The 23,468-nt window shown below is 44.4% G+C and overlaps 1 long non-coding RNA gene across 1 annotated transcript in view; it reads right to left on the bottom strand.

Annotated features, from left to right (window-relative positions):
* Nucleotides 1-361: 361 nt before the first annotated feature.
* Nucleotides 362-23,468, bottom strand: part of LOC132026036 (uncharacterized) — a 146,198-nt gene continuing 123,091 nt past the window's right edge. Inside the window, exons 3-6 of the long non-coding RNA XR_009406743.1 lie at nucleotides 6,917-7,070; nucleotides 6,347-6,468; nucleotides 3,545-3,749; nucleotides 362-1,025 (exon numbers count right to left, since the gene is read on the bottom strand). This is a non-coding gene — a long non-coding RNA (uncharacterized LOC132026036). The remainder of the gene's footprint in view (nucleotides 1,026-3,544; nucleotides 3,750-6,346; nucleotides 6,469-6,916; nucleotides 7,071-23,468) is intronic.

Genomic DNA, 23,468 nt, shown 5'->3' with positions numbered 1-23,468 from the left:
ATGGATCCAATGCTGTCTTCTCAGAGGCCCACCATAAGCGCTCCCCACAGAGTAGCTCCTCACTCCATTCCCAAGATCTGCTGTCACCTGCTTTAACTCCTACCTCTTGCCATCACCACGTGACATGTTTTTATGTGTATCCTGGACATCGTTCTCTCTCTACTAGAATATGACGCCCATAAGAGCTCAGACTCTGTCTCACTACTGAACCCTCAGCACCTACTATAGGAATAAAATAAGTATTTACTGATTGAATAAATAAATACAAACTAGCTTTTCTTGTCATTTTATTCTTTTTTCTAAGAACTAAAAACTGAAGCTCTGTTCCATTTAACTCAGATCTAGCTCCTGGACCCTGCGATTGTGCCGGTATGACAAAGAACAGGAGGGGGAAAAGCCGAAGGGTATGGGGGCTATGAGAGATGTTAAACACAACCCAGCCAGTTCTCCGTCTTTATCAGTGGGGAAACAAATCCCAGTGTTGGACCACACCATGAACCCAATGCCTAGTCTGTCCCCTCCTTAGAAGGGGGCAGTGACAGAGCAAAGATCAACAACTATAAAGCAATGTGGGAAATCTGCAGAATTCTAGCACATTTACTTCCACCATTCTGTCACGACATGACTTGAGCAACAAAAGCAAGCCCTCTCTTACGCCTCCAAAATAACCTTATGAGACAGAAATTATCCCAATTTTCAAAAGAATAAACAGAGATTCGTCCAAGTTAGATGATTCCTAGTACCATGTAGTTAGCCAAGACTTAGATACTTAGTCTGTCATTTCTTTCTTGCATTACATAGTACCTTCCATGAAGACTAGAAAAGAGACAACTACAGTTGACAACTTCTCATCAGAAGCATACGCTGGTGGGCGCCTGGGTGGCTCAGTGGGTTAGGCCACTGCCTCGGCTCAGATCATGGTCCCAGGTCCTGGGATCGAGCCCCGTGTCGGGCTCTCTGCTCAGCGGGGAACCTGATTCCTCCTTCTTTCTCTGCCTGTCTCTCCACTTGCTTGTGATCTCTCTCTGCAAAAAAAATAAATAAAATCTTTTAATAAATAAATAAATAAATAAATAAGAAGCATATGCTGGCTATCTATGGAACGTCATTCTCTCCATGTGAGTTCTTCGTTGCAAACAACAGAACATGTTTTAGCTCAGAATAATTCCCACATTACACTGTGGGACTGCCTACAACACTTTTCAGAGGCAGAAGTTGGAGTCTTGGATGGTGCATGGGTCACACTCTCTAGGATAGCTGCTGTAACAATCCCTGAAAATTCCATGACTACACTAATCCAGACAATGTGGCATTCACAAAAGAACAGATCATTCTATCAGGAGAGCAAAACAGAGAGCCCAGAAATAGATCCATACAAATATAGTCAACTGATCTTTGACTCAGGAGCATAAAATTCATCAGAGCAAGTATAACCCTCCCATGACGGTGGACCCATCTCAGTTCCTTGTTTAGACTAGATATTGTTGGAAGAACCCTTTATGTCAGTTCTAGTTAGTTAGGAATGGCTGCACTGTGGAAATGTTATTTCTAGAAACCAGGATAAAGTTATATGGACTATTTATTTCTGTTTTCTTACTATATGTCAGTTTAATGAACATTAATTCTAGAAAATTTTTTGGAAAACAGAAATGAGAAGTTAAAATGAAGTTAAAATCATCTAAAATTCTACTATCCAGAGATGCCCAGACAGACTTCAATGTCATTCTTTCCAGAATATTTCCTATTTGGGAGACAGATGATAGGTAGGGAGGGAGGTAGATAGATAGGTAGGTCAGTAGGGAGGTAGATACGTAGGGAGGTAGATGATTGATACTGGTCCTTAGCCTCTTCTCTTTTCTCCTGAAATACCCATGAACATATTCCAGGTCCACAAACATAGAATTCTATCATTTTTAATGACCATGGAGAATCTCTTAAATGCATGTAACAAAATGTATTGAACTCATTTCCTACTGATGGACATTTAGATCATTTTAATGGGGAGGAAGGAGTTATTACCAAGACTGCAGGAAACATCCTTTCTGTATATTTCGGTGCAGTTGTCCAGTCATTTCTTTAGGCAAATTCCCAGAAGCACAGAGACTGGGTTAAATAAGTAATATCCATTCATTTCTGAGTATCAGCTGTGAAGGAGAATCCTTGTGCCCCCAGAATCCACCCCAGTGAAAAGGAGTATCAATCTGGGATTGTGTTTCACAAAGTAGCACAAAGCCACGGGAAGAGCCTGACAACAGCAGCACCACAGCGGAAGCCCGAGGAGCTGTGGTGAGGAGGCAAATCTCACCACAACTGTTCTCTCGTGTTTCCTCCCCCTCCCTCTCTCTCTCCACCCCGCCTCCGTTCACGCATGCGCGCACCCACTACCCACTCTAATCCACAGTGGGTCTCTGTGGTTTATTGAAAGTAACCAAAGCTGCAGTGAAATTTCGTCACTAGTGGTGGTGAATACTTTCAAAACCATTTGTCCGTGGACTCAGACCAACATGAGACATTTGTCAACGGCTAAACTTAGTCACATGAAGCAAACTTTCTCTAGTCACTGCTCGCTCTGTCTAATGTCAGGGAACCCAGGCCCGTTTTCTCAATTTTTCTTCCCCCTCCACATTTCTATAAATGCTGATGCTAGGCTACCGACCTAGAAGTTAAAACAACTTGCTCAGTGAAAAATTTTGCTTCTTGGGATGCCCGGGTGGCTCAGTCAGTGAAGTGTCTGCCTTCCGCTCAGGTCGTGATCCCAGGTTCCAGGGATCCAGTCCCCAGTCGGGCTCCTCGCTGAGCAGGGAGCCTGCCGCTCCCTCTGCCTGACGTTCCCCTGCTGGTGCTCTCTATCTCCCTCTGACAAATGAATAAATAAAATCTTTACATAAAAAGAGAGTGAGAGAAGTTTTGCTTCTTTTTTGTTTAAGATTCTACTTATTTATTTGGCAGAGAGAGAGGGAGCACAAGCAGGAGGCGCAGCAGGGGAAGCAGGCTCCCTGCAGGGAGCCTGACATGGGGCTCATCCCCAGGCCCCCCGAGAACACAACCTGAGCCAAAGGGAGACCCATAACTGACTAAACCATCTATGTGCCCTGAAAAGTTTTGTTTTCTAGAAGGACAAAGGGGGAAAGAATTGGAGGATGCACCCTTATTTGGGTTTCACTGTAAAAGTCCTAAACTTAAATCCTCAGAAAAAAATGTAGCAGACCTAAAACCAAAGGAAATATTTCCGTAATTTTTACTCTTCACTGCCAAAATTGGTACAGCAAGAGCAGTACACATAGGATCACCATGGGAAGTCATGAGGACAGAATTTCCATTCCAAATTTCCAAGAGAGCTAGTGTTCTTGCAGTATCTCGTAAAAGACCAAAATTTTTCATTTGAGCACATACTAGAATCTTACGATAAGAAAATTTCTACAGACAGGTTTATGCCCGAGAACTCAAGCATGAACTAATTGTTCTTCATAACTCGATAGGAATGGCTGGAAAAGCAGAGACTGTTTGAAACAAAGCCTAAAGAACCTCAGGAACGCAGACCGACCTTATCTAACTGGGGAAGGGTGACTGGAGAGGTGTGTAATTTACACACTCTGCTGGATCCACCAGGGTGAATGGGGGGAAACCGGCGGAGAAGAACCAACGAGCAAACCCATGAGCCTTCTTCAGGAGTCTCTCACGTCTTCAGCAGAAGATGACCGGATGTGCCACAACATGACCATGTCATCAGGCAGGCAGGATCAGGAAGTCTATTAAAGTTGCAGGAACAAAAGTAAAGTTTCAAACCCCAGAATACTCAGTTTACATGCTTTTAATGTAATATGGTTTTGTTTATATATGTCTCTCTCTAAGCATTGATAGATGGTAGTGGTTAAGAGCCAACAGACTGTGGTATTCATAGCCAGCTTGATCACTTAGTAATTGTGTGAATTTCAGCAAGCTACTTAATGCACTTACCTCTCTGTGCTTCAGAAGTTGTCCTCTCTATAAATAACAGAAGTGATAATACTAATTACATAAGGAGCTGTTGCAAGGATTAAGTGAGCTAGCACATGCAACGTACTCAAGAGTCGTTCGTGGCTGGTATTAAGCACTCAGTATATATTAGTGGGTGTTATTAATATAGCGTTAATATTATGCAAAATCTGATGTACTTGAGAGTGAAATTTCCTCAAAGAATATTTTAGAGTCCTGCTATGTGAGGATAACTACCTCCTTAATTCAGTAATGAGCAAAGAAAATGCTTGCTTTTGCTTAAATGATTAAATAAACATCTGAACGAGAGTTTTTCCCGATTTACCTAAATGCTCAGGCTTCCTATTCACTTTTTGTTTTTCAGATTTTCCATTTAAACACAGAACCCCAGCCAGGAAGACTGTGTTCCTGCATGATCTGTTGCTTTTTGAATAGAGAGGTTGAGAGAAGTGTGTGTGGGCTCTGCTGCCTCTCCGAAGAGCCTGTTTCTGTATCAAGACTGGATTGAATGACCAAAGAAAGACAATTATCATAGGATCTCTCTGATATGAGGAATTTGAGAGGCAGGCAGGGGGTCACGGGGGGCAGGGAGGGAAAAATGAAACAAGATGGGAACCCCGCGAACATGATCTAAGCCAAAATCAGAGTCAGACGCCCGACTGGCTGAGCCATCCTGGTGTCCCTAGTTTTTAAAATACAATGTAGTCGACAGAAAAAGAACAGCTTCAATCATCTTCCCTTTTCTCTGGTTAGGGGAATGGTTTTAAGTGCCAAGGGCAGAGCACGCAGTTAAAAGAGTCCGTTGAAGGCCGGTAGTAAATAACAAGAGAAAAGCCAGACATTTTAAAAAGTTCAAGTCTCTGGACCAAGATGAATCATGTGAGCCTACTTCCCATGATTTATTCTCTTCCCTTCCCATGTCACCACAGCCGGGACCATTAATTTTTCCCTTGTAGGTACAGTCCCACATTTGGTGGTTAATAAATCTGGTCACCGAGTGTCCTGCTGGGCCAAAATCCAGGATTAATGGAAAGAAAGTCCCTACTGCCCGCTATGGAAAATGGAGGAAGACACATCTCTCTCCTAACCACCTGGAAACGAGACAAATTTAAATCAGTTGGTTTCTTCTCCCCAGAATTTTGCATCTGAGAAGTGGTTCAGGGACAGACGTTACTCGTGGTAGCGGAGCAGTAAGGTCACCACAGTTGAGGGTTGGTGGCATCCAGCATCAGGCTGGTCAGCGCTCAGGGAGGAGACAGGAAACTGTCCCCGTGGCGCCATCTCGATTTTCCCTTCCTTGCCTGGGTTCTGATCTAGATTCTCCAGACGTCCCGACGATTCAGTGATCTGCCCAAGAGTCTTTTTTTCCTCTTATGTTTTCTAGAGTTGGTTTCTGTCTAGCATCCTCGACTGCTGCCTGGACCACGGCCCTCCCATACCACGGCCCTCCCATACCAGAAATACCCAGTTTCCAGCGCAGATGTGCGTCCTGCTCTCTCACGCTCTGCGGCTCCTAGAGATCTGAGTGGAACCCGTGCTCAGACACAGAGGTACAAAATGTCTCTCTGATTTCCAAAGGTGCATATACCAAGGTTCTGTGACATTCTGCATTGCTGACCTGTCTGGGTCTTACTGCACTTGAGTGATAAAATTCAGGGGCCACAAAAATGGTGCCACAACGTGAATGTGGGTCCACACAGCCCGCCCACGGTTGAGCTGCTTCTCATGTCTTCTGTGTGTGCCCCGCTGTTACCTCAGGGAAACCCGCCAGTCTGGGATACTAGAAGCAGGTCAGCAGTGTGGATAGGATCGGAACAATCATGGGGAAGTAAAAGGATAACGGAAGATGGAAAACAAGCAGGCGTCTCTGTTTGTGAATGTGAAGATACGGTAGACTCCGAAGTGAGACGAGGCGGAGTTTTGCCCAGCTTATAGGACAGATTAGTAATAAAGCATTTGTTAGTATTTAGAAAAAGAAGCCGCAGTTAGGAAAATCCAGTAGACTAAAAAAATCTCCCATCAGTCTAAGTACATGTATTTTATTTTATTTATTTATTTTTAAAGATTTTATTTATTTATTTGTCAGAGAGAGAGCGAGCGAGAGGGAGCACAGGCAGACAGAACGGCAGGCAGAGCCAGAGGGAGAAGCAGGCTCCCCGCGGAGCAAGGAGCCCGATGTGGGACTCGATCCCAGGGCGCTGGGATCATGACCCGAGCCGAAGGCAGCTGCTTAACCAACTGAGCCACCCAGGCGTCCCTAAGTACATGTATTTTAAATGGCAGATTTTCATCGACATGAAAACGGTTTCCTAGAAATGCCAAATAGCCTGAAAAGACAGATTATAATGAAAATAAAAGTTCTCTGACTTACCATCCACACCGCCGGGCTTGTTCCCAAGAGAAAACTGCGTTGAACTCTCCTGGCCGTTTCTTCTGTGCACACACTCGTCTCTCTATATAGATACTGCGTTATTTTTCCCTCTTGTGCTTCGTCTTTCCAATAAAGGAATATAGATTGATTGAATAATCAACATTATATTATTACGAATTTGTGAGCATTACTAAATGCGGAAAGCCACATTCAACTATTACATTTTTTTCCTTGTTCAGGTTTGAGTTTTCCTTGGAGTTTCTAGTTGGCCTTGATTTTAAATTTCTCTCGTCCCCTGTACAGTCCATAAATCTGATTTTTCTGCCAAATGCGGCACAGGGCAGGTCGTCGAACCGACTCGCCCTTGATCCCGGAGGCCCCCTTCCTGGAGCCTTCTCCCCTCCCACTGCCCACGGTTGTTTGGGACTTCCCACCACCCTGTCTGGGGTTAAATCCCTACTTCACAGGCCCACAGCCTTGCGCTTACTTTGCCCCCTTTGTCTTTCTGGAGCACATTCTTTAAAAAAAAGTTTTATAAGAAAAGACCTATGACGACGAGAAAAAGGATACATCGAACTTTCAAGCTCTTTTCATGGAGCATCTCTGGACTAGAGCCTCGAAGGTCGTGCACTGGTTAGCAGTGCCCTGTGTGGCCAGCGATGCTGTCACAGGGCCACAACAGCAAAGCATGAAGCGTCAACCTGTCGGCGCATTCTGTCGGCTCCTGAAATTAATATAACGGTTTGTGTCAACTATACTCAAATTTAAAAAATTTTTTTAAAAAACAGTGCTATATGTAAAAGCAGTGGGACAATGTGACGTGCTATGTACTGCTTAAATGTAAAATATTACTGGATGCCTGGGTGGCTCAGTCGGTTAAGCATCTCAGTCTTAATTTCCGTTCAGGTCATGATCTCAGGGTGGGGAGAAGGCGTCCCTCCTCCAGCTTCTGCTGGGTGTGGAGCCTGTTAAGATTCTCTCTCTGGCTCTACCCTCTCCCAGATACATAAATAAATAAATAACGCTTTACCAAATTGCCAATTTCTAAGATGCCTGGTTTTTTTTTTTTTTCCACATTTTTCACATTTTTAAAGTTAGAATCAGAGATTGTTTACCCTGAATGTGGTGGCACCTTTCCCCCCTGAAAATTCCTTTTAAGTGTCTTACCATTGTTTTTATTTTAGAACAGAAAAAATACAATGTTTCTCAGTTAATTGCCCCCAAATGTTAACAGAATTGAGCTAAAAACCCTTTGCTGAAACAAAAGAATTAGACTCAAAATGGAGGCAAGAAGCCTCAGCCCTGAACAGGGCTGGGGAGGAGATTCAGTCCTACTGGGGCTGCAGTAACAGAAAACGGGGGAACTGGAGTGAGTGGAAAGGAGGGGGTACTACAAGGATACAGAGGAACCCACAGAACCATACGCAAAGATGCACCAGGCCTGGGGGGCGACCCGGAGGCAGGCCTGCAGCACCCAAGACAGCCCAAGTCCCACTCCCCTCTCGGGGACAGCAGGAGCTCCTGGGCCTCACTGACGGCCCCACAGTGGAGCACAGCCGCCCTGGTCTCTCTTTCCTGTCTGAGGTCCCAACCAGCCTAAACTGAAATCACTTAGACCCACACCCAAGTTCCTGCCCAGAGTCCGAGTCGGATTCACTCCCGCATCGATCAGCGATTGCCGGGGATGAGGACTGCACTGCGAGAACACGGTTTCTCTCATGCATGCGATGGTGGGCGGCAGTTTTCAGGACACGGGAAGGGAAACCAAGCAGACAAATGATTGATGTCCAAAATAATTAAGGCATCAAAGACCAAATTTTTAAAAAACCGTAATTAATTGATATTTTTTAAAAACGGAAAGCCAACAAGAACATTGGAAATCCAAAGGTTCAGCAAGTAACAGAGCCACAAAGCAAACTGCTCCTTTCCTTCTCTCTAAGACTGAGGCAATCTGGAGATTTGTTTATTCTAGGAAGAATCGAGGAATGCAATACCTTTCTGAGATTGTATTCTACGTGGGAGGAAGGAAGGGTCCAGAGGCAGGGGTAGGGGCGACTTCAAAACCTGGAAACTTAAACTCAAGCCCTGATTTTCAGGCACCTCTTCTTACAGGCTGACCCAAGGTTACATGGGTGCTGATTCTTAAGCACAGAATTCGTACAGTTCTCAGGTTGCTCAGGACTTCTAGTGTCACTATCTGAACCCCGCTGCCTCCTCACACATCACTTCGCAGGTTAAACGCTGTTCGCTCGTTCCTCAGCGCCTTCTCACACGCTCTTCCCTCTGCCCAGAACACTGTTCCCTTCAGTCAGGTCATGGTGGGGATGGTCTGTTCCACCATCTGTGCAGTTTCCCTACCACGGCCACAACCAAGACCGTAACTCACGACCCGGACTGTGACCCCTGAAGAAGTTGCCCCCTAACCCCAGGCAGGCCTTAATCGGGACTTGGAATACATCTTCTGTGTAGTAGTAAACGGTGTCTGCAGAGCCCTTATCCGGTTTCTTACGCTGCAAACTCTCGGTTGTTCCTTAAGGGAGAGAGCTGAGCACCCCCGCTTTGTTTGGGTTTTTGACCTCTGACCCCCTATCTAAGAAAGACAAAGTGGAAGGTATTTCGGCTTCGCTTCCTGTACCCAGAAAGCACTCAGTCCCCCTCTGGGGAACGATACCCTAGTTCCTCTTTCCCTTGTTCACAATTTCAGCGCTCTGGAGTCCCCACCAGGGACCAACTGTCATGCTCGTGGCAGCTTCAGGGTCTAGACGGGCAAGTTCCCATCCTCAAGGGTCTCCAGATCACCCCGCTCACATGCAGACCTCAAGAGGCACCGTGTTTGTCCAGAGCTTCTCCTCAGCTCCGGCCCCTCCTCACGCTGACCCTTGAACATCAAGGCGTTTGGGGGTGGGCGGGGGCCTGCAGGGGCCGAGTCTTCCTCGGCTTGGCGGAGAGCCTGGCAGGAAGGCCGGCTGCGGGGGACGTCCGCGGGGCTGGGCTGGGGGCAGGGGCAGCGGAGAGGAAATCGCTTCTATTCTGAAAGCACTGCGTGGAGGAGAGAGAAAGACCGAAGAGGGAAATTCTGATCTGCTCCTCACAGCAGCCTCTGCTGTTTGCCGACTCGAAATCTTACTCATGAGACTTTCCGCGGGACAGACCCTACGGTTCTCGGGCCCCTCTTCTGAGCTAGAGATTTCCGCGGCTGAGGGACCCCCGGGGCAGCCACCTAACCAGCAGGCTGGGAAAAGAGCCATCTCAGTGGGGTGGGCTGCTCGAGACGCCACGCTGCTCTGAGTGAGCTGCTGTGCGAACGGAAAAGCTGATGCTTGTTCCATTCTCCACCCGCAAGTGTCCTACTGGGGCTCTCTGTGATGTGTCACTGTGTGACTCTGGCTCACAGCATTCCAGCTGAACGTGTTCCTGTGCGCCGTGTTCTGTGGGGTGCACACGGCAAAGGCAAATTTCCTCTGATATCCATACACCCTTGTGATTCTGTTACTTTCGGTGGCCTTTGCTCATGCCTCTGGAGAAGCACGATTTCTTCTCTACAAGGGAGACCCTCAGCGTGTTCACCGTGTCAGGCTAACTAGGAAGCTCCGCGAGCCCCTGAAAGTATTTTGTCCATCTCAGTAGTCTTCAGAGGCATGGGGACCAATATGACAATGAAGGTTATGCCCCTGGATTTTCAATGTACGTGAGCCCAGGTTTCCTGTCATAGATTGCACACAGTTAAAATTGTTTTGCAATTGTTACTTCATATTCAGTAACAGTTCACTCACATTTTGCTCATTCATGCAATAGGCGCTTTACTAAGTTTCTAGCAGTTCCAAGCCCAGTGATAAGACTGGGAACAACGGGTGAACCAAAAAAGAGCTGTAACCCAGAGTAATTATTCAGTAACTAAAAACAGCAAAGCGTTCTCTGGGAGCACAGAGAAGGGGCATCTCCCCCGGTGGGTGACGGTGGGGCAGGAAGGCAGAAGCCGAGAGGCCTGATCACGAGACAAGGCTCAAAGGCTGAGTGGGCATTTCTAGCTAGAGCAGGAAGCTGCTCCAGCATTCTGGACGACGGAGAAGTCCGACGGCACGAAGAGGACGGAGAAAGCCGACATGCTGTAGATGCGGACAGAGCAAGCTGGCGTGGAGTGCGGGGCAAGCAGCAGAGGTCGGAGGAGGCCAGATGGCAAAGGACTCACCCATTAACCCAACACACGCAGATTCCCCCAAAGGTGCTGGGGAGCCTCTGATGTCGTTACACGGGATGGTAATGGAATCAGACACTAGATAAGAGAGTTCTGATGAGCTTGACAGCCAGGCAACCAGACGGTGACCCAATCTTGCCTGTTCCTCCCTCAGTGTCACATTCGAGCCCCCTGAAGAAGTCTTATTGATTGCACCAGCATTCTTCATCTCAGGGTCCGTTCCTTTGTCAGGCACCCATGGAACCGTGGGCATTTTACCGTCCCACTGAGTGCCTATGAAAAAGAGCTTGAAGACTTCTTGGTGGTTTTCCACATCTCATTGCTGGCCTTGGAGGACCTTCCCAAAGCAATAGGAGAAGGGGTATTTGAGGCTGAGGTAGCTTGAATTCTCGCCAAGAACACCAACATCGCAATGAGTAGAAACCAGTCAGTGAAATGTGGTGAGGCTCTCACCAGCTGACAGAGCCAGTAGCACAGGAACATCAGGGGCTCCGAAGAGAACTGGGGAAACATCAGAAACATCTGCGCTTCTCACTAAGCTTCTGTATCGCCTTGGACAAGTCACTTACATGACCCCCAGCTTCCCCTTGGAAAGAAAGGAAAAAATATCATATCAATCCTATCAATACTGTCAAATATATTTCAAAATGAATTAAAATATGAAGAAGTGTGATGTGTGCAGCAAGAGACTGTAAAGGACAAATCATGGACATTGTGTCTCTGCATCCATATGGAGTCACTCTCCGACATGTCAGAGTGATATTCTCATCACAATTTTTTTTTCCTTTTTACTGTATCTATATGAGATGATGGGTGCCAACCACACTTGCCGTAGCGGTCACTTCACAGGGCATCTGAGTCGAACCATGAACTGCACACGTGAACGTATGCCATGATATACATCAATTACATCTCATGAGAACCAGAAACAGTTATGTTCCTCATGTTCTTGTCTCCTCTACCAAGCACGACCTCCATTTCTATAGGAAGCAAGATGAGGAGGAACCAAGAGAAGCTGAGAAACAGAAAGAAAGAAGGAAGACCAGAGCCACGTGGTGTCCTGGAAACCAAGATAGGAGAATATTTATACAAAGACGGTGAGCAAGTTTTTCAAATGCTCGATATAGCTCAGCAAATGAGGACTTAGAAATGACGGCTGGGTTTCCCACATGAGAACCACAGATGACCACGAGGGGAGACGCTTCAGTGGGTCAGTCAGCCTTGCTGAGGAGGGCTCAAGAGGGCCTGGGAGAGGAAGGGAGGCAGCCCCCCCCCCCACAACTCTTTGAGAAGAGAGGTTTTAGACTACAGTCGTCTCACAAATGTCACCATAGGGGCTTGAAAAGAAGGACTGAAGCTTAAGGAGGAAGTTGGATGGAGAGGGCGTTTTGTTTCTTTTGATTGTTAGAGGGAGAACTAATATCAAGTTTGCACAATGATGCGAATGATCCAGTGAGAAGCTTAACACTGAATGTAACTCCCAAGGTATCAACCAAATATATTTAACCCTTCCAACAATCCGGATTTATAAATGCGTGTCCCCTAGGAACTGCTTAGGTGTTCCTGACCATGCTCCCAATCTCATTACTTCTACCAGGAACTAATCACATTAGCAATTTGATCTACAATTAAACTATTTCCTGGTATTTTCTAGAATCTCTACTAATTATGCTTTTTCAATAAAGATGCTATTTCATCAAAAGAGCCTCATAAATAAACATTAAACATAAATTATCTACTTTCATGTTTCAGCAATAAGAAAAATCACTACTCATACCAAAATTAAAAGGAAAGTCATGTCTGGAGATAGACTGAGCTGTCCCCCCACCACTGTCCCAGTTCAGCCACTACTGATTAGTATTTGATCTAACTCTCCGTATGATCTAACTCTCCGAATTTATTGAGTCCCGGCGGCAACAGAGTCAGCGGCTCCTCCGACCTGGATGTCTGGAGCCAGCGTCCATCCACTTCAGAGAGGACTCACAGGAGACGCTCCCCTGCCTGGCAGTCACCTTCCCAACATCAGCACCATCACTGTTCACACTGTTACAGTCACCAGTTCCTTCAACAGAATTCATCTTCACAGTTGTGGTTTCCTCCCCAAAGACAGCTTAACTTTTTAAATATAGCACCATTCAACCTTTCCTTCCTGTTGCTTCCACCCTCGTGGCAAGCCAAGAGTAGTGAAAACTCTAGTACTAACCCTGAGTCTCTCTCTCAGCTCTGGATCCCTAATGTCACTCCAGACAGAATCCTTAGGAACAAAATGATCCCTAATTCTCACTGCAAACCCCCTTTACCTCCGTTCTATTAAATAAGTAATCCCATCAGCCTATTCTTTATTCTTTTATAGCTTATTTTGGTTCTACTGAGACTATCTACCCTCCCACATTTGATTTTTTAATAGTTACATATTTTGAACAGAACAAATAATAGTCCTAGATTGCAGTTGCCTTTATGGGTACACACACACACACACACACACACACACACACACACACTTTCATATGCCAGATTATAGTGAGTATAGCTTAAAATCGTTTAGCATAGTAGCTAGCATTTAATAAGTACTTACTCCAAATCTGGCACTCTGTTAAGCATTTGGCATGCATTATCCTAAATCCATTAAATGGATTCTCCATTTTATTCCTGACAAAACTAAAAATTAGGGGAGCTTGGGGCACCTGCCCTAAGCCAGACAGCTAATAAGTGATTGATCAGGGATCTGAACACAAGGAATCTGGCTCCAGCACCCATACACTTAGCCACACAGCCAGAAGAGAACCATCTCGCAAGGAAAAGTGTATCTTCAGTGCCCCTACATCTTTTCTAGGACAGAGGACAGAGACACCTCCCAGGGGTGAGAAAGTCTTGATGAGAAGGCACTGCCATACATGGCAAACGGGGTAGTTCCTTGAAGTCCCGTGAATTCTCTTCAAAATTCATGATAACTTTACATTCTGCTCCATCATATATCTGTCTTGTCTTAATATAAAAAATGTGATTTTATTAAAGGACACAGAAGACATATACCAATATTTATGAAGTAGATGACAAGTATTGTAAAGATGTCAATTTTCCCCGAAATTTATCTAGTATTCAAAGTAATTCTAATAGAAATACCCAAGTAATTTTGGGAAGAAATTTTCTAATCTCATTTTTATTTTGTATCATACAAAGATATTCACAGACAACTGAAGAAAGTTGAAAAAAGAAAAACAGAGAGGAAAAAATATCCCTGTCCAGTATTAAGGCGTGAGACAAAGTTGTGTTAATAAAATACACTTTAGTACAAATTTAGGGAAGAACAAGTAAAATTAATAAGCAGCTCAGAATCATGGTTATGACATATATATGTATATTTGTACACCTGTATACATATATATAAATGATGACCAGATAAGGATAAAATATATTATTCACTTGTATTGTTGGAAAATTTTGCTTATTTTATGGAGAAAATGTTTCCTATGTTATAAATGTACAAAAATAGACTCCTGGTGAATAAAATGCCTAGATTTTAACAACCACTACATAAACTGAAAGACAGAGAGAGAGGAAAGAGAAAGAAAGAAGGAAAATACAACAGAATATCTTTGTTACCTCTGGATAGAGAAATGACACCAAAACCATATTCCTGAAAAATAACTCAAAAGAAAAAACATCTGATATATTTCACTATTTCAAAGTCACAGATAAGCTTAGAGTGACTGTCTTTCTCACTGCCTTATTCATTTCCTCATGATGTTATCACTTTCTAAAATTATCTTGCTCGCTTATTTGCTTCTTGATGTTATACTCACTCAAAGGTAAGCTCCTCCAAGCACGTACTTCTACAGTGTTTACGTACTTCTACAGTGTGGATACGGCACCTAGAACGGGGCCTTGCATAATGGCTGTGCAACAGATGGGTCATTTGTACATTGTTTTAAGGATTTTTTCAAGACTTATTTAGTTAGTTGAAAGAAAGAGAGAGAGAGAACAAATGAGTGGGGGAGTCGTGGAGGGGGATGGAGAAGCAGGCTTCCCACCCAGCAGGAAGCCCGATGCGAGCTGGGAGCCTCTATCCCAGGACTCCGGGATCACAACCCTGAGCTGAAGGCAGATGCTTAGCTGAGTGAGCCACCCAGGCACCCCATGTTTTAAGGTTTTTTTAATGTTCCTATATTTTTACAGAAATCTGTTGCATTTCTATATACCAATAATGAAGTATCAGAAGGACAAAATAAGAAAACAGTCCCATTTACAATTGTACCAAAAATAATAAAACACCTAAGAATAAACTTAACCAAGGAGGTGAAAGACCTGAAAACTGCAAAATGCCAGAGAAGGAAAACAAAGAGACTCAAACAAATGGGAAGATATCCCATGTTCATGGATGGGAAGAACAAATATTGCTAAGATGTCTATATACCCCAAATAATCTACATAGTTAATGCAATCCCAATGAAAATACCAATAACATTTTTCACAGAACTTGAACAAACAATCCTAAGATTTGTATGAAAATACAAAAGGGGGCACCTGGGTGGCTCAATGGGTTAAAGCCTCTGCCTTCGGCTCAGGTCATGATCTCAGGGTCCTGGGATCAAGCCCCGTGTCAGGCTCTCTGCTCAGCAGGGAGCCTGCTTCCTCCTCTCTCTCTCTCTGCCTGCCTCTCTGCCTACTCGTGATCTCTGTCTATCAAATAAATAAATAAAATCTTTAAAAAAAAAAAAAAAAGAAAATACAAAAGACCTCAAACAGCCAAAGCAATTTTGACAAAGAAAAGCAAAGCTGAGGCATCACAACTCCAGACTTCAAGTAATATTACAAATTTGTAGGAATCAAAACAGTGTGCTACCGGCACAAAAATAGAAACATAGATCAGTAAAAGAGAATAGAGAGCCCAGCGGTAAACTCATGATTATGTGGTCAATTAATCTTCAACAAAGGAGCCAGAATATGCAATGAGAAAAAGTCTTTTCAACAAATCGTCCTGGGAAAACTGAATGGCCACAGGCAAAACAATGAAACTGGACCACGTTCTTATACCATAAACTCAAAATGGATTAAATGTGTAAATGTGAGACTGAAACCATAAAAATCCTGGAGGAGAAGATAGGCAATAATTTCTTTGACATCAGCCATAGCAACCTTTTTCTAGATTTGTCTCCTAAGTCAAGGGAAATAAAAGCAAACATAAACTATAAGGACTACATCCAAACAAAACAAAACAAAACTTCCGCACAGCCAAGGAAACAATCCACAAAACTAAAAGAAAACTTACTGAATGGGAGAACATATTTGCAAATGGCTTATCTGATAATGGGTTAATATCTAAAATATACAAAGAGCTTTCACAGCTCAACATCAAAAACCCAAATAATCTAATTTTAAAATGGGCAGAAGGCCTGAACAGAAATTTCTCCAAAGACATACAGATGCCCTGGGCGCCTGGGTGGCTCAGTGGGTTAAGCCACTGCCTTCGGCTCAGGTCATGATCTCAGGGTCCTGGGATCGAGCCCCACATCGGGCTCTCTGCTCAGCAGGGAACCTGCTTCCCTCTCTCTCTGCCTGCCTCTCTGCCTACTTGTGATCTCCCTCTGTCAAATAAATAAATAAAATCTTAAAAAAAATAAAGACATACAGATGGCCAGTAGACACATGAAAAGATGCTCAACATCTCCAACCATCAGGAAAATGCAAATCAAAACTACAAGGAGATATCAGCTCACACCAGTCAGAATGGCTAAAACCAACAACACAAGGAACACGTGTTGGCGAGAATGTGGAGTGAGAGGAACGCGCGGGCGCTGTTGCTGGGAGCGCAAACGGGCAGAGCCACTGTGGAAACAGCATGGAGGTTCCTCAAAAAAATCAAAAATAAAATCCAGTAATTTCACTATTGAGTATTTACCCAAAGAAAACAAAAACACTAATTTGAACAGATATATGCATCCCTGTCGTATTGTAGCATCATTCACATTATTTATAACAGCCAAGTGTCCACTGATGGAGGAACAGAGAGCGACAATGGAGTAAGATCGCTCTACTCAGCCATTAGAGAAAAGACGGAAGTCTTGCCTCCTGAAACAGCGTGAAGGACCTCGGGAGGATGATGCGACGAGTGAGATCAGTCATAGGAAGACGACACCATGTGGCTTCACTCTCACGTGGGATTTAAGAAACAAAACGAATGAACACACTAAACAGAGAGAGAGAAGCCAGAAAACAGACTCTTTTTTTAAATTGATTTATATATTTTCAGCATAACAGTATCATTATTTTTGCACCACACCCAGTGCTCCATGCAATCCGTGCCCTCTCTAATACCCACCACCTGGTTCCCCGATCTCCGCCCCCCCCCCCCGCCCCTTCAAACCCCTCAGGTTGTTTTTCGGAGTCCATACAGACTCTTAACCGCGGAGGACAACCTCACAGCTACCAGAGGGGAGGTTAGGGGGGTGGGTAAACAGGTGAATGGAATCGAGGGCACACTTAGTCGCGTGAGCTCTGAGCGCTGGGCAGAACTGCTGAGTCCTCTGTGGTACATCTGAAACCGATGGAGCACTGTGCATTCACTGTACTGAAACTAAATTTCTGTAGGTGTTCTCAGTGTCCTTACGGTTTGTAGATTCCGCTGCTCTCCATCCCGGATTCTCTCTCCTTACCGCCACGCACGTCCCACTGAACCTCCCCAAATGGAAGCCTCAAGGACATCTTTGAGACTGTTTAACTACACACACTTTATGGTTTCGACCAAGCCTGAGACCCTGATTCATCTCTGCAGACATGGTGAATCTATGATCACGGTGCCTCGTGGCTGCGTCGCCCGGGGCAGGTCCACGTCTGTGGAGAGATAATACCTTTAGGCTACAGCTAAGACCAAAGAATTGAAAATATACGGAAGCAGGTTTCAGCTATAAATTATCTTCTATAAATTATATATAAATTATATATTATATAAATTACAACTATAAATTATCTTCTCCCGGCCGGCAGGACGGCTCCCCTTTCCCCGGCCCCAGTGCTCACTGCCAGGAACCCCCAGGAGGGCCACGGGACTGTTCAATAGACAACCCAAGTGCTTCATGTCCTTGACCATGTCTGACCCTCCCAGGAGCCTTGTAAGAGAAAACAGAGCGGGTGTGGTGGTGTCCATTTTATTCATGAAGAGATAGGTGCTCACAGGATAGAAAGACTTGCCTGAGTCACCCCACTATGTGGCAGAGCCAGGGCTCGATGGAGTCCAGTCCACCAGAACCCCCACCTCATACAGTCCCCTCTAGAGCTCAGATTCCGTCAGGGGTCCCAGCCAAGGTCCTGTCTACCTCAGACAGAGGAACTCCAGGAGGAATGGTTACCTGTGCCCCATCTGTTCTGTGAAGAACGGCAGCCCCCCGAGTCCTCTGAAATTTCGAAGAAATGATAACACCAAAGCTAGACACAATTCCTTCCAGAACAGCTTTCCGCAAGAGATGCACCATCGTCACAGGTAAGCCTTGCCTGGGACATGACAGACACAGAGTGAGGCTGAGATGTTTAGCTCACCCCATGATCTAGGGCATTAGCTTGCCCTAGATCAAGGAGTGGAGATGTCTTCAGAAGAGAAAGTGATTTATCTCAGCTTTTGCTGTTGGATGACATGTGAAAGTGCAGTCACACCAACCACAGTTCCTGTGCCAGACTCAGAAGTGGGACAGGACACGGAGGCATCCGAGAGAAAACAGCATGGCTGCTGGCCACAGCTTCGGACGGGGTGCACACAGCGCCCCAGTGCCAGGGGCATCACACGGAAAGGACAGGACTAGAAATCAGGGTTTGGTGGCTGAGTCTCCTGCATCTGAATTAGAAAACTGTTTTGATGCCACGTGACTTGCCTCTGGGGCTCGCGTTCAGACTTACTCTGCCTCAAACCAGATGCACAGCCGTGGACGTGGGAGCACTGGAGGCCCTGCACCGCGGCTGTGAGGCCTGTCACACTGATCCTAGTTCCGTCTCCGGATGCTGATTTCTTCTTCTTGAAGTGAGGAAGCTAAACATAATGATTTCCGTCTTTCCATTAAATTCTAAAAATCAGTCTTTTTACACATAGAAAATTATGGTTCAAACATCTTTTCTAAAAGCCTTCGGGTCCTACCATTTTAAAGTTCAGAAATACTTCTCCAAGTCATTTCTTTCTTGAGGTAAAGATATGGTCCCTAGTGTTTCAAGTGGTACCTTTGCAGGAAACATATGGAAGTTCTGTGGGTTGTACTCAACTGGGTAAATGCTCTGGTCAGCAAGGTCACCTGTGAGTTTATACACCTCTTTCATGCAAATTGTAAAAAGGCATCCCCTCTGGACAGATAAGAAGAGGATGTCCTTCTGCGCAGCAGCAGCCCCACAAATACAGGGCTGAAGGAGGAGTGTTTGGGCTGAGTTTCGGCTTCTTCTTCTTGCCACCTGAGTTGGACACTCTTGTATAGTGTACAACCTGTTCAGCTGAACATGGCAGCCCTGTTGGGATCTGAAAGTCTGAAGACATTTGTTTCAAGCCCAACTCAAACCTTCTTAGGGAAATTCTGAAAGGTTATCAGAGATGGCACTGTACAACCTGCAGGCGCTCTGAGTTCGACAAAGATTGTACTAAGGGCTAAAGCTTTCGTGGTTGCAATGTTGCTCTTACTATTTATGCCCGGAAAAGGTCAACACAGCACTCCTATAGCCTCTGATGAACTAACTTAGGGAGGAAATAGGCCACCCTCTGCTCGAAGCTTCTCTTCCAAATAGATTATAAATTCCTCAGGACAACTGCCTGTTTGTTCTTACACCTTCAGAACTGACTACAGCGCCTGGTACTGAGTCGTTGTTCAACGAACGATTGCTACAGACCTCGCTCTCTGGATAGTTGAGACAGGACATTCTGGACATAAACGAAATGTGATGGACTCAAAGTCACCCTGGAGCCATGGCTCTCAACCCGCAGGTGTCATCTTCCCGTGCCTGCTGGTTCTAACCCATCTCTCCCGCTCCGCCCCTGCCCGACCTTGAGAACCTTGAAAGGGTTGAGATTTTCCAGGACACTCACTGTGAGGTTCTCCGGAGATAACTTGCACGAGCCGAACCAAGTGTAGACATTTCTCAACCTCGAAGGGCAAGGGTGTTTATCAGCCCCCACTACTCCTGCAGCGGACGTCAGTGTCCACTTGCGTTGGCACGAGGCCCCCGGGGAATCACATGGTGGCTAGCGACTACCTGCTGGCGGGTGTCTTGGTTAAAAGCAAATTTCATAATCACGCCTTTCTTTACACATCTTTGTTTAAATAAAAAATACGTTCAACTTAAAGTACAGAGAACAAAATGACAATTTTCAGTGTACTTGCTACTCGGAGTTAAAAAGTAACATTGGGCCTTAATTCCTCCAGATGTTTTTCATAAATGACGCAGCACAGTCTCCTCCCCACTTCTCTCCCACCCGCCTCACAGGGGCCAGCACTACCTTGCGCTTCTATGGTCCGTGTTTTACGTTTTGTCCCCAGGGGTGGAGTGTGGAAATTCTCATTCCCCGTATTCTCCTGAAACCTGGTATTCTCAGCATTTTTGCCAATCTGATAACTGTGAAATACCATTGAAACTTGCATTTTTCTGATGCCTAGAGAGTCTGAGCATTTTTCACACACTTGAGAGCCTTCCAAACTCCCTGTTCTATGAATGGCCTATTCATGTATTTTGCCCATTTTTCTATTAGGTTCTTGAATTTTTCCTATTGACCTTTAAAATTTCCCTTAATATTCTGGATACGAATCCTGCAAATATATCTTCTCAGTCATAGAGAAGAAAACGGGAAGTTTTAAACTGAGTCAAACTAATCAAACTCTTTGTCCTTTTCCCTTGTTTACCTAAGAATATTCCCTTCAAAATATTGAATCCTATTCTCATCTGAAAAGTTTTTCACACTCAGCTATTTAATCTATCTGGAATCTGGTTTTGAGTATAATGTGAGGTCGGTATGTAGTTTTATCTTTTTCAATACAAAAAGCTAGTTTTCCCCATACATTTATTAGCTAATATAACGTTTTTCAGACTCTAGATTTGCAATCTGTTAATGAGACATGAAAACAATTTGGCGGGTCCTAACCACCATTTTCCAGAAAATTAAATCATATGGAAAATATCAGGCTACGCTGCATGTAATAAGAAAAATGGTGTTTCATTAAACACATGGACACACACATACATTACGTGGTTACTAGTTATGGGATAAACTATATTTTTTCTGTGGATCATGGCCAGAAACTATATGAAATAGACTAAAAAAACGTGGATCCTTCTTCCCACGGATTTGTAACACTGTCTCTATCATGCATTATGCTCTCTTATGTGACCGACTTTGTTTCTGGGCTGTCTGCTCTGTTTTTGTAGGTTCTTTGCTTAATCTCATGCTTATATCACATTTTACTTGTGTGGTCTACTAGGTCTGTTTTCCATGTTAATTTTTAAAATGGTCTTGGTAATTCTTGACCATTTATTATTACATGCGGATTTTAAACTCTGCTTGACCAAATAGAACAAAACATGGGTGGTATTTTTTTCATTAAAGCTACTTTGAATTCCTTCCTTGGTTTGGGGAAAACTGGCATATTTATAACAGAATTGGTATATATATATGATGTTGGATCTTGGTCCTAAATTTAGGTTTGCTTTAATGTTCTTCGGTATTTCTTCCACAGGGTCTTCTCATGTTTAGGTTCTCACTTAACAAACCTGTATATATACTATACCACTATTCTGAGTCCTTTATAAAATTTTCACTCATTTTTATGATCTCTGTATGAGATAGAACCGTTATTCCCCCAAGCTTTATGTTACACACGAGAAGTCAAGCACAGAGAGATTAGCTAATTTTATCAAGCAGTGTTGGTTCACAACCACAAGAGCTCCCCAGGTGAAATCCAACACTGGTTCCCATACACGGAGAGCCGGGGAGACCACAGAAAGAAGCAGACCACTCCAGATTCGCAGGCCGCAGTTTTAACAAGCGAAGGAGCTTAGGTACAAGGCCATCTTGGATGGCCAAACGACACGTCCGCACCCACTCAACAGAATATTAAAATTTACGCAGAAGTCTTAACCAGGTCCAGTCCCGTATTCACTATATATGGTCTCAATAACATGTTCTCTCAAGGCTGGGATGCTGGAACTGCTTCTACTAGAACGACGGACAGAACAGACATTTCAAGGTCAAGGGACGGAGGGACGCGTCTTCCATTACCCAAGCCCAGCTCATGGGTCAACCAACAGTCACCTCCTCTCAACGACTTCCTTTAACGATCACACATACAGTAAACACCGCAGCCGGGATCTGCGTGCAGACAGCCGGGTCACAGAGCGCTTGTGCTCACCCACTGTGCTGTGCCGACTCCCCCAACATCTTGTCAGATTCGTTTCCCAGTATTTCACTAGGGATTTTTGGCCAACTCAATGAGAACATCATCATCGTCTTTATCTTCATACTTCGTCCTGCTCTTGGAGGCATAGGAGGATATCAGTAATTCTTTCTATTATATGTTTCTCTGGGACTGCAGTCGGTTTTAGAAGTATCCTATTTGGACTTGAAAGGGATACATAGTTCTTCTACACTGAGCACAAAATTAAATACGTGAGATCCAAGTTGTTATTTGTACTGATGTGTCTTCATAAATATTTCCTCCTGCGCTTTACCACATGAACTAGGACAGAAGTCTCAAAATTTCTTACTAAGATTCTGGATTTGCCTATTGTTCCATGTTATTTTCTCCCTGTGTCTCCCCATGTGTGGGCATAGCTATGGGTGTGTGTGCTGATGTTATTTGATGCATATTGGTTCATAGTTGTTAGTGTTTAGGCATTTTTCTCTCCTTTCATTCAGTAAAAATCACTTTTTCCTAAAATTCAATTTAGTCTGGCAGTTAAAATACCGTGGTGTTTAGGAATGGGGGCTTTGAAGAAGCTGGGCTGCATCCCAGCTCAGCCTGAACATGGGACTGCAGGGCCTGGCTCTGTAAATACTGGTCTTTCCAGATCGCTGTGGCCTCCTGGACTTTGACTTACTATGGACTTACTATGCTGACGGTGTATCTTCCCCATCACTTTTCCTTCAACCTGTCTTTATGATGTTTTAAGTGTGTTTATGAATGACATCGAGCTGAATATTATAGTCTACCTTTTAAATGGATAGTTTTCCTTCCTTTACATTGTAATTAATGACAAATTTGAATTTATTTATACAAGGGGTTAGCAAAGTATGGCCCCTGGGATTAATCTAACTCAGAACTTGCTTTTGCATATAAAGCTGTATTGGAACACAGCACCACCATTGTTTATGCATTATTACAGCTGCTTTTGCGTTTCAGTGACGGAGTTGAGTAAGTGCATCAGAGGCCAAATGGCCTGAAAAGTAAAAGAAATTATCATTTTGCTTTTTACCAAAAAGCCTGCTATTCCCATCTTATTTTTCTTCTACTCATATTTTTGCTTACTTCTTTTTTTACTCATCCAATGGAAGAATTCATTCCTTTCCCACCACTGACTTGAAAGTTACATATCCTATTCCTTTTCTTTTCATAGTCATTCTTAAATTCTGAAATGTACATTTTTGTTTCAAAAATTATGTGATGTATTAATTGGGGTACAATTAACATGCAACAAAACTGCCCATATTTAAAGTGTATAATTTAGTAAGTTTGACATATGCAGGTAGCCTTGAAGTGACGATCAGGAAAATGAGCGTACCTTCACCGCTAACGCTTGTTCCTACGTGAGTCTCCCGTCTTCCCTCCCTGCTTGCACGTCCGCACACTTCTCCCCCTGCTTGCACGTCCGCACACTTCTGCCCCTGCTTGCACGTCCGCACACTTCTCCCCCTGCTTGCACGTCCGCACACTTCTGCCCCTGCTTGCACGTCCGCACACTTCTCCCCCTGCT

Source organism: Mustela nigripes, chromosome 10 (genome assembly GCF_022355385.1).
Source record: "Mustela nigripes isolate SB6536 chromosome 10, MUSNIG.SB6536, whole genome shotgun sequence".
Classification (NCBI taxonomy): domain Eukaryota; kingdom Metazoa; phylum Chordata; class Mammalia; order Carnivora; family Mustelidae; genus Mustela; species Mustela nigripes.
Note: the sequence above shows the minus strand (reverse complement) of the source record. Positions and strands in the feature narration are given on the sequence as shown.